General features: G+C 49.2%; 1 long non-coding RNA gene across 1 annotated transcript; it reads right to left on the minus strand.

The window, feature by feature from the left end:
- Positions 1-2740: 2740 nt before the first annotated feature.
- Positions 2741-9406, minus strand: LOC116627056. Its single transcript, XR_004298408.1, has 3 exons — positions 9324-9406; positions 6050-6167; positions 2741-2807 (listed from the first exon to the last, which is right to left on the minus strand). It is a non-coding gene; the product is annotated as an uncharacterized LOC116627056 (long non-coding RNA).
- Between the last annotated feature and the right edge of the window lie 1191 nt (positions 9407-10597).

Raw genomic sequence — 10597 nt, forward strand, 5'->3', positions numbered from 1 at the left:
GGTCCTACCATCCCCTTCATCGCCACCCCCAGAAACATGGTAAGCTCCTCTAGTTATAGCTTTTGAGTTCCCACACATTAGGTCTGATGGGAATGGAAGGGAGTCAGACATTTGGGACCTTCCAGCTATCCCAGGGCTCCAGACAGCATCCTGTGAAACAGAAGAGCTACTTAGTCAACCCGAAAAATCGTGAGAAATTATATACTGCTGTTGATTTATGCCACTAAGTTTGGGTGTGGTTTGTCAGGCAGCAACTAAATCAGTGAACTGGTGTGAAGATGCTGGTAGACACCAAGCCTTAGATGAACACAGAGGAACAAAGTATGTGCTCTGTGACCCAGCTTGATATGTGACGGGCACCATCTCAAGTCTGCTCACACCACAATGATTGTTCCTATCGTCCAGGGAGGTCACCAATAAAGCCAACGTGAACTCTGTGAGGGACAGAAAACAGTAACGATTGTGAAATTGACTCCCCAAATCTTCAAAGAAGCATCTCCTCAAAACACCTTTGTCCCTCTGGCCAAGGGTCGTTGGCAACAAGGACAACACGCTCTCTTGCTGGATCCCATTGTAAAGTGACCTCTGGTTGTCATCCATGAGCTGTTTGAAGATGTCAGTACTTACATGTCCTTGACCCCGATGGATGTGACATTTTGGCCAGCTCTCTTGGTGGCCCTGTGGTCTTTCCTAGATTTCTCCACGGACGACGCTGGAGATGCCCCTGAGTGAGAAGAGTCACATCCATAGGGTCACTCCTAATAACGGTTTAGCCACAGTGACTGAAGTCCACATTTCTATGACCACTTTGGAGAAAAACAAGGTTTCTGAGAATGAGCAGGGGCAACAGGACCCACATCTGAAGAGTATGATGGAGAGAAAGGACAATAGCTCTGTCACAGGAGCAAGGCCGTCCCGCAGGAAAAGTAGGGAGGACATCATGAAGAATCTTCTGAAATAACAGGCCATCACACAAATGGCAAAAAGTCAGGGAAGAATGATGCCGCTCCACATGCCCAGATGGCCCCTGAGTTCTCCACAACCTTCTGTAACAGCCCGTCCCATGGTCAGTTCCAATCGTCAACCGTGAGATGGCGCCCACTCCGTCAGCCCGCCTAGCCTCTCCCCTGCTGCCCAGCCCTGCTCGTCCCCATGAGGTCCCAGGACTTAGTGTCACTGAAGAATGTGATCTTTCAGCCCCTGAGATCAGCTCTCATGGGGGGCAGTGTCTGAGGAGGCTTTGGATTACTCCTAACTCAGAAATTTAACTCTTTTATGACTTTAATCTAGGACACAGTCATTTACCAAGGAGCCATATAAGGCAGGAGACCGGGTATAGGAGCGCCCACTGATGGAACCACCTGCTGCCCGAGTATCAGGGAGGACAGCGCCAGCCCCCTTGGCATTGACCTAAAACAGAGCCGCGTTCTGCCTGATGTAGATCTGTCTTCTGAGGAGAGAGCCCAAAGGACCTCCATTCCCAGCGACCCACTGTGTATTTCAGGGGAGGGAGCTGTCGGATTTGTGATCTCCAATACCAACGGGTGGAACCCGACTTCCCCAGACAACTTCTGCCTCCGGTCTGTGTCGTGTTTCCACTGTGACCCTAGACTAGATCCCTGGAATGTTGCCAGGATGATGAGGCTCTGTCCTGGAAATCGGCAAACTTCCAGAGAGTTTCTAGGGTGAGGGGTGAGGAAGGAGTGAGGCCAGACCCCTCGGCCTGTGGATCAGCAGCACAGCAGACTTGGTGGGGAGATGTGGTCCTGCCTCCCAACAAGGCTGTGCCCATTAGGGGACTGAGCCACATGCAGAAGAAAAGATGCAAAACTATTCAGGTTTTAATGCATCTAAATGTCTCACCTGTGACCTGTGTAAAAACCAAAGACTGTTGTAATGCTGGCTATTGTTCTATTAGAGTTTGCTACCTTGTTAAAGTGGAATTTCCCGAGGTTACAGTTGAATTTTAGTCACTTATAGGAAATTTAAATTATAATTGTGGTAAATAGGTTGTGCAGTAATTATAGTAAAATAATGTGTCCATTATAGTGTTGGCTTTTTTTTTTTTTTTTTTTAGTGGTTACCAAAAGAGACTTTGTCTCCTGGGGAGGGGAGCAAAGGTGGTGGGCAATTCTTTGTGCAATTTTGAAAGGCAGGTACGTTGTACGGACCCCAGCGAAAATACAATGAAACTGAGCAGAGGAGTGGATGGGAGGGAGTCCCAGGGCCCTGTGGGCCCTCGGCAAGAGCGGACGTGGCGCTGGCTGGAGCAGAGAGGAGCAACCCTTTGGCCAACCTGACCTGCGGTCTCGGGAACTCCATCTCCAGGTCCCCCAGCAACACCAGGGAAACTTGTAGGAACTTCCAGCCTGGATCAAAGCCTGGCACCAGGCACGGAGATGGTTAAGAGGGGAGAGGGAAAGGAGGAAAGCCTGCCAATGACCACGGCCACGATCCTGGAGAAGGCCCCTGCCCCCAGCTCCTGGTTCTCGGGTGCCAACCACTCTCAGCCCCGGTGACCTTACCCAGGGCGTGGGGACTCCCCCGCTCCCATCCACCCAGCCATTGGCAGCCAGGAGCTGGTGCCCCTGAATTCTGCATGTCCCCAGGAAGACCTCGGTTCCGGGCCCACCCCTCCAGCTTCGCTGCTGCTGCCTGGAGACCCCGCAGTGGGGGAGGAGAAGACAGCTGGTTTGAGCTCTGCCGGGCGTTTTGCGGTAGGACATCCTTGCTCACAGCCAGCCTGGCCACTTCGAGAAAGACCAGAGCTTCGGATCCTGGCCACAAGTTGGCTTCTCCAGGGCCACCTGTTAAAATAGCCACTTAGAGTCGGGACCTTGAAAAGCCAGTGACCTCCATCCCAGCCACCTTCTAAGTCATGAGTGACAGCCACCCTGCATGCTATCCCCGCCTTGGGACCTGGGAGTGGCACACCTAGTGGCCTCTCTGTCCATCACGCCCTGCAAGATGTCACCCCAGCCACCCTCCCTCCAGTCTCAACTGCAGACTCTACCCTCCCACCACCTCCTCCTTCCCTCTGACTCACTTAGTTCACTATCCTGGCTTCAAAAACTCTTTGACCTTTTTTTTTTTTTTTTTTTAACATGTTTCGTTTTCCACTTGGCCTCAAGGGCTCTTGCTCTTGGATCGAATTGGGATAGATCTGGACACCTGGGCAAGTTTGGAAGAGGTGGATGTGGACTTGTTGGTATGGGAGCAATGAAGCCAAGAGCTGAGGACGGAGAAAGGTGTGCTTAGGTGATGGGATTAAGACCAGCTTGTTTGAATTATGGGAGGAAATGATGGGAGAACAATCAGTTACAATCTGGAAAAGATCCGACGTCATCAGGCTAAACGTTGGACTGAGCTCATGCTCCAATTCCCGCATGAAGCATTCTCTGACTATTCCAGCCTCCAGGGCATTTCTGAGGCACTCAATGGCGGGCGTTTATTATCTGACATGTGACAGGCGCTGTGCGGAGCACTGGACAGAGCAAAAGGAGACGAGGTTCCTGCGATCAAGGTAACTAAACATCCATCCGAAATAACAGATCGAAGTCACTAGCACTATCATAGAGGGTATGTATTGGGGCCATGAAAGAAAAAAGAAGGTCGTCTAAATCGGACAGGGAGGTCAGGGAGGCTTCCTGGAGGAAGAGCTGCTTTAGCTGAGTTTTGAGGAAGAGAGGTGCGTGCTGGACAGACCCAACCTCAGAATGCTAGCGACACTCACCCCTCCCCCTGACGGAAGCTGCCACCTCACCTATGGCCCTGATGTTGCAAGATTGGCATCACAGCGCACCGCCCCCAGCCCCTCCCCCATGCCCAGCAGCCGCAGCAAGTCAGCATCATTCCATACAGCCTGGTTCAGGAAGGCCAGCCAGATGGTGGTTCTAGAGTGTTGGGCATGATAAATACAGAGAGAGAGAATCCTCTCTGCAGAGGGGTCAGAAGCTTTGAAGGTACCATGAGATGAAGGCCGGGCAGTGATGAGCCATAACCTGGGAGAGCCACAGGGACGAGGAAGCAGAAATGCACTCGCCGAGGGAGCCAGCAGGCAGAGAAGGGGATGGACAGAGAGGAGTAGAGATGCCACAAGGGGGACCCGAGCCCGTGGGGAACATAGGACCAGGGTGGGACCTGGTATTGTCACCCCCATCCCTCTGTTTCAGCTTCAGACCCCATGTGTTCTTACAAAAAAAAAAAAAATCCACTTTCTTAAGCCTTAAAATGACCCGACGAATATAGATCCAAGTACACACCCAATGAAAAATTTTGTGTGTGTGCACAAGGAAACGTAAAACGATGCTCACTGGAAAAAATTTAAATAACAGTTAACAAAGGAATATAATTAATTGTAATATATTTATGTGTTGGAGCAGGATTCTGAAGTTAGAAGAGTGAACAAGTTGTCTAGATGGATAGATGAGAGATAGACATATAAATCTGGATATGCACATACAGATGCCTCATACAGATCACACACATATATATTGACAGGGATAGATTCTAAGTTATAATGACAAATTTAAAAATCTCATTTAAGATATGCATAATACCATTTCTATAAATTTAAAACAACAGAGTACATGTTCCTTGTTCTGGATACGGTTAGGTACATGTAACTGTAATACGAATTAATTTGAAGGTTATAATCTAAATTCAACACAGTAGTTGCTTCAAAAGATAATGGAATAATTTGGGAAAATGAAGTATTTCTTAACGGTATAAGGTTGAATTCATTTAATGACTTAATAAGAATTAAGTCAAATGTGACCAATAGTCAAAATGGTTAATTCCTGTATTTTTAATGTTTTTTTTTTTTTAATCTAAGAAAATGAAGAGGGTGCAAGTGGAAAGGGCAGTCATCCGGTCAATGAGGTCCGAAGCAAGAGCACAGACGTGGAGAGGATGAATATACACATCAAAACAGAAAGAAAAACATCTGTGGCATACTCCGCTGTGGGACTCAGTCGGGGGGAGAAATCTAATTTGGCTCTGAGCTTTCTGGCTGTACTGATTATAGGAGCTACAGCAAGCAGCAGATTCAGGGAGGAAGCTGATTAATCTGGCATTGGACACACTGCGTGTGAAGGCTCCTGTCTCATCCACGTGGGAGTTGCGCAATAGACACATCCAGACTAGGGACCTAGACTAGAAATCATTTGCATCAAAGGCATCGTTGAAGCCATGGGACAGGGTAGACCCAGGGAGTGCATATAGAGTAGCAAGAACAGATGCCAAAGGATGGAACCTTGCACTAAAAATGGACCAGAGGTGGCCAAAGAAGGATCCCACGAGGTTTGTGATGAGAAAGTGTGCACAACCTGCCAGAGGCCCAGGAAAGTGAGCCCCTTCAAGAGAGTGCTCAACTACGAGGAAAGTCACCAAGAAATGTGAATATGTGTTTATTCCATTTGGAAGTGCCAGGGGATGAGCCACAGAATCTCTTTCTTTGACCAATCTTAGCCAATGGCCTTCCAAACTCCCTTCTTTGTGTGGCTACACAGAAATAAGTAGTGTAAGGACCTAAGAGCTCAGAATGAAGGAGGTGAGGTGAGTCTCTCCCTTGGACGTGTCCAGTCCTTCTTTTCTTCAGTTCGGGAAATTTTTCATGAGCACTCCTGACCTTCACTGCTGACGGTATTCTAAACCTCTTCCCTGGGTAGGGAGGTGTTTCGGGGTGTTCCTCCCCAATCTGTGTGTTGAAGCCCTAACTCCTAGAACCTCGGAATATAACCGTATTTGGACATGCGGTCTTTGAAGAGGTCATTATATTAAAATGAGTTCATTAGCATGAGTCTGACCAGTGTCCTTATAAGAAAAGGGGATCAGGACACACAGAGAAATGCCAAGAAGAGCCAAGGCCACCTGAGGACAGAGGGAGAAGACCGCCATCTGCAAGCCAAGAAGAGAGGCATCTGGGAAACCAACCCTGCTGACACCTCGATCTCAGACTTCCAGCTTCTAGAACTGTGAGAGAACAAATTTCTGTTGTTTAAGCCACCTGATCTGGGCTATTTTGTTCTGTCAGGCCTGGCCGACTCACCCAAGAAGGATGCACAAGTTCTGCCAACAGCCGTGCCTGCCTGGCCGTGTCTGCGGTAAGTGTGCGCGTGCACCGGAGGTCTGTTTGCTCACGCGAGGCTGCAGCACCATTGCCCTCTCTGAAACCAAAGGGAGCAGAGGAGGGAATGAGGTCAGAAAGACAACACGGAATTAGATGATGTAGATCATTTAAAAAATGATCTCCGTTGAAATTTTTTTTTATTATGTTACGTTAATCCCCATACATTACATCATTAGTTTTTGATGTAGTGTTCCATGATTCATTGTTTGTGCATAACACCCAGTGCTCCATGCAGAACGTGCCCTCTTTAATACCCATCACCAGGCTAACCCATCCCCCCACCCCCCTCCCCACTAGAACCCTCAGTTTGTTTTTCAGAGTCCATCGTCTCTCATGGTTCCTCTCCCCCTCCGATTCCCCCCCTTCATTTTACCCTTCCTACTATCTTCTTTTTTTTAACATATAATATATTATTTGTTTCAGAGGTACAGGTCTGTGATTCAACAGTCTTACACAATTCACAGTGCTTTTTTTAATTACAATATCTTAGATGGCCAATGGGCACATTAAAAGATGTTCCACATCACTAATTATTAGGAAAATGCAAATCAGAAGCACAGTGGGCTACCACCTCACAAAGGTCAGAATGGCTGCTATCAAAAAGACAAAAAATAACAGGGTTGGTGAGCGTGTGGCGAAAAAAGAAATGCTCGTGCACTGACTGGGGCAGCCACTGCGGAGAACAGTATGAAGGCTCCTCAAGTTACCCTATGATCCAAGCTCTTCCACTTCTGGGACCCATAGAATATGAAAACTCTAATTCGGAAATATTTACGCACCCCTTCATTCATTGCATCAACATGTACATGATATGTATGGAAATAAATTTAAGTGTCCATTGATGGATGAATGGATAAAGAGGATACGCTATTTTGAGAGATATATATGTACATATATATAATAGAATATTACTCAGCCATAAAGAAGAATGAAATCTTGCCATTTGCAACAACGTGGAGGACCTTGAGGATATTGTGCCATATGAAATGAGTTAGACAGAAAAAGATAAATACTATATGATTTCCCTCACATGTGGAATCTCAAAACCCAAAACAAACTAACAAACAAAACAATGCAAAAACAAGCTCATAGATACAAGGAACAGATCGATGGTTCCCAGAAGGGAAGGAGATGCAAGTGGGCAAAATGGGTGAAGGGGGTCAATTGTATGGTGACAAATGGTAACCAGATTTGGGTGTGATCACTTAGTAGTATATACAGTTGAATTATAATGCTGTACACCTTCAACTTATATACCCATTTTACCTCAATGAAAATAAAATCTGGAGCAAGAAACATTCAGATCTTAAAAAAAAATAAACAGAAAAATGAAATTACAACATCTTGGAGTGATAAATTCCTGAAAATCAGCAAGCACAAATGCCCAATTAATTGTGCTGATTTTAACTGACATCCATCCCTGGTGCCTCTTCGGGAAAGTGACCAAGGGGCAAGTGACACCGATCTGGAATGCCAGGCAGCAGAGTTTTGATGATATGGTATGGGGAGACTGTAAAGGTGTTTTGGCATGAATAACTTTGAATAATGCATGTGATTTGAGCAGCGTCAAGAAAAGGAGGGATAGAGAGTAGCTGGGGGGAACAGCAGAGGACATTCCCACCCCCAGCTCCCAGCCATGCCTTCCTGCCTCTCTACCTCCTGTCCCATCCACAGTGCCCGGAAATGTGGGCAAGAGGAGCCCCTGCCCCCAGCTCTGTACTTGACAGCTGCCCTGTCCTGCCTCAGCCAGGCTTCTCACCCCTGGACAAGGAGCCCAAGGGGCCAAAAGGCCATGGCCCCCGGAACCTAGGCACCCCCTTCTAGACCACACATTCCGGGTACCTGGGACCCTGTCTCAGGTCCCGGCTGCAGCATCTCTGCCTGCTTCTTCCGGGCGCCCATGCTCTGGAGGCCCATACTTGCACTGTGCACACCCCAAGGCCTGAGCCAGGGGGCATCAGACAGAACGGGGATGTGAGGCTGGGATATGCACACACTGCAGCCACCTCCCCACCTGGGAGGGAGCCAGGCAGGAGAAGAGAAGGGGTTGGGTGGAAAGCTGGGGGCACAGAGGCTGGTCCTCCTTGCGGGTTGGCATTCTGGGGCCCGATATTGAGGACTCTGAGCTCTGAATTCAAACCCCACATGCCATGTCACTGTGAAGCTAAATTTGCCAAGGAAGAGGGATAGGATATTTTATGTAACAGTTTGTAGCTTTCTTTCTCGTTTTAAATATTGGACAGAGGGTGTGTGGACTGCCATTTGTACAGGTTGGGGGCAGCCTGCCCTCCTCCCACCTCTCTCCTCCCTGACCCCACAGCCAAAACTCTGCTCCATCAGGCCTAACCACTGGCATGTTCATTCCCTTTATTTTAGATCATTATGTCTACATTTGTCATTTCCTCCTTAAAGCATTAAATGGTGATATTCTCAACTAATTTCTTTATAAATACTAGGATCTGTGATATTTGCCCTTTGTTTATATATCTGAGATGGCAAAAGGATGGATATCCTTTTGTCATTAGCTCAAAGATTTAGCATCTGGGTCCTCCTTTTCTATTTTTATAATCTCCTATCAAGCCACACCGTGCTGGCGATTTCCGATCCTAATACCACAATGATCACACTGAAACAGAGCCGTCTTAGTCTGAATTAATTCGGGAGCATTCGCCCGCGGCCTCCCCACCCCCGCAGGTTTCCAGTTTTATTTGCAGTGACGGAGTCTGGTCAGCAGATGGCAACGAGCATCTTGTAAGAAAGGAAAAATGATTTAGGCAGAATTTAAAAAAAAAGAGAGAAAGAGAGGGAAAGAGATAACGGGCCCCGTGGAGAAGCGGAACCCTGCTGTTTCTCCGGAAACATGTCTTCCCGGTGGGGCAGTGGGTGCCCACCCCTCCTACGGGACCACCGGCTGCCCGGGCGCCCGCGGGCCCTGTTCCCTGCAGCCCGTGCAGCGCAGCCTGTCCCTCCCGGTCCAAAGTCCTTTACGTGAGATGCTCAGTTCATGGCACGTGCGGATGGGGGGATTCTGGACCGGGAGACCGAGGTTGGGGTGGCTCACAGCATGGGAGCTGGCCCCCAGCTGCCCCCCCAACCCCCCCCCAAGACGCCCCCCCCCCAGTGGCGCCGGGCTGCCACAATCCCCCCACCCCGCCCCGGGCAGCCCCGGGGGACGCGAGACAGCTAATTTAACCTGCGTGTCCGCGGCTCAGCTTCTCGGGCGGTTGTCATGGCAACCCCCAACTCCTCAGGCTTTACTCGCTGACTGGCCAGGCCCCGCACACCGTTTCTGGAATGGACGGTGCTATATTTGGGGAGGACTTAGTGGAAGACCAGGTTGTCCTAGTTCTAATGCCACACGACGACAGGGCAGGGACGTGAGGTGTTACCGAATAGAAAAGGGATAGTCGCTACCAGGAAAGATGGGACGATGACAGGAGCGGTTGTGGGCACGACGGGGATCTCGTCCTCGGTTACTTCCTCAGCTTCCAAAAGGAAAAGCCCCGCACTACAGTCAGGGGCCAAGTCTCCGATGCACGAAGTGCAGAAATGTGGAATTCCTTTGCTGTGGTTTAAGAAATATAGAAATGTAAGATGGTTTTACCTCTTTAAAAGAAGAAGAAAACAACAACAGCCTGCATTATCCATTATCCCTGACAATTTGGATCTGAAGTTGGCCTGTACTGCTCAGAGCGTTTGTCCAACTTCCAAAGTCTCGGGCGCGACAGTCAGCCCGCCTCCCCGTCCCCCTGCCCTGCGCCGCCCTTCCCCTTCAGTGTGGCCTGAGCTCGTGGATTTGCTTCTAGAGACTGGAGTAGGAAAGAAATGGTGGCATGTCAGTTCTGAAGTGAGGATTACAAAATCGTGCTCTGCCTCGAGTGTTCTCTCTGGCTGGGAGCACTAACCTCCGCGCCGTGAGGGCACACGGGGGCCCACGGAGAGGCCACGGGGAAGGGACTGAGGCCTGCAGGGGCGCTGAGAGGAGCCTGGAGGCGCACACACGCTGGGCCCGGTGGAGCCCCAGCTGACAGCCTCCCTGCGGGCTCCTGGGAGGCCCGAGCCAGAGGATCCAGCGAAGCCACACCTGGAGTCCTGCCCCACAGAAACTGGGGGCTGATGGATGTCTGTTGTTTCCAGCCACTAAGTTTTGGAGGATTTTGTTACACAGCAATCAATCACTAATACAGTTGTTTGTTCTCTTGCTTCCACGGTTTGGATTGTGGTTCCAAGTACATCCTTTTAGAATCCACCTGGTCATATTTGATGCTTGCCTTCTTCTCTTATGGCTGTGTAATCTTGAGCAAGTTACCTGGTCTCTCTGGGCCTCAGTTTCCTTATCTATAAAATGGGTTAATACTTGTAAATGCTTAGGGGCGCCTGGGTAGCTCAGTCATTAAGCGTTTGCCTTCGGCTCAGGTCATGATCCCAGGGTCCTGGGATCGAGCCCCACATTGGGCTCCCTGCTCC

Source organism: Phoca vitulina, unplaced genomic scaffold, assembly GCF_004348235.1.
Source record: "Phoca vitulina isolate PV1807 unplaced genomic scaffold, GSC_HSeal_1.0 scaffold93, whole genome shotgun sequence".
Taxonomy (NCBI): domain Eukaryota; kingdom Metazoa; phylum Chordata; class Mammalia; order Carnivora; family Phocidae; genus Phoca; species Phoca vitulina.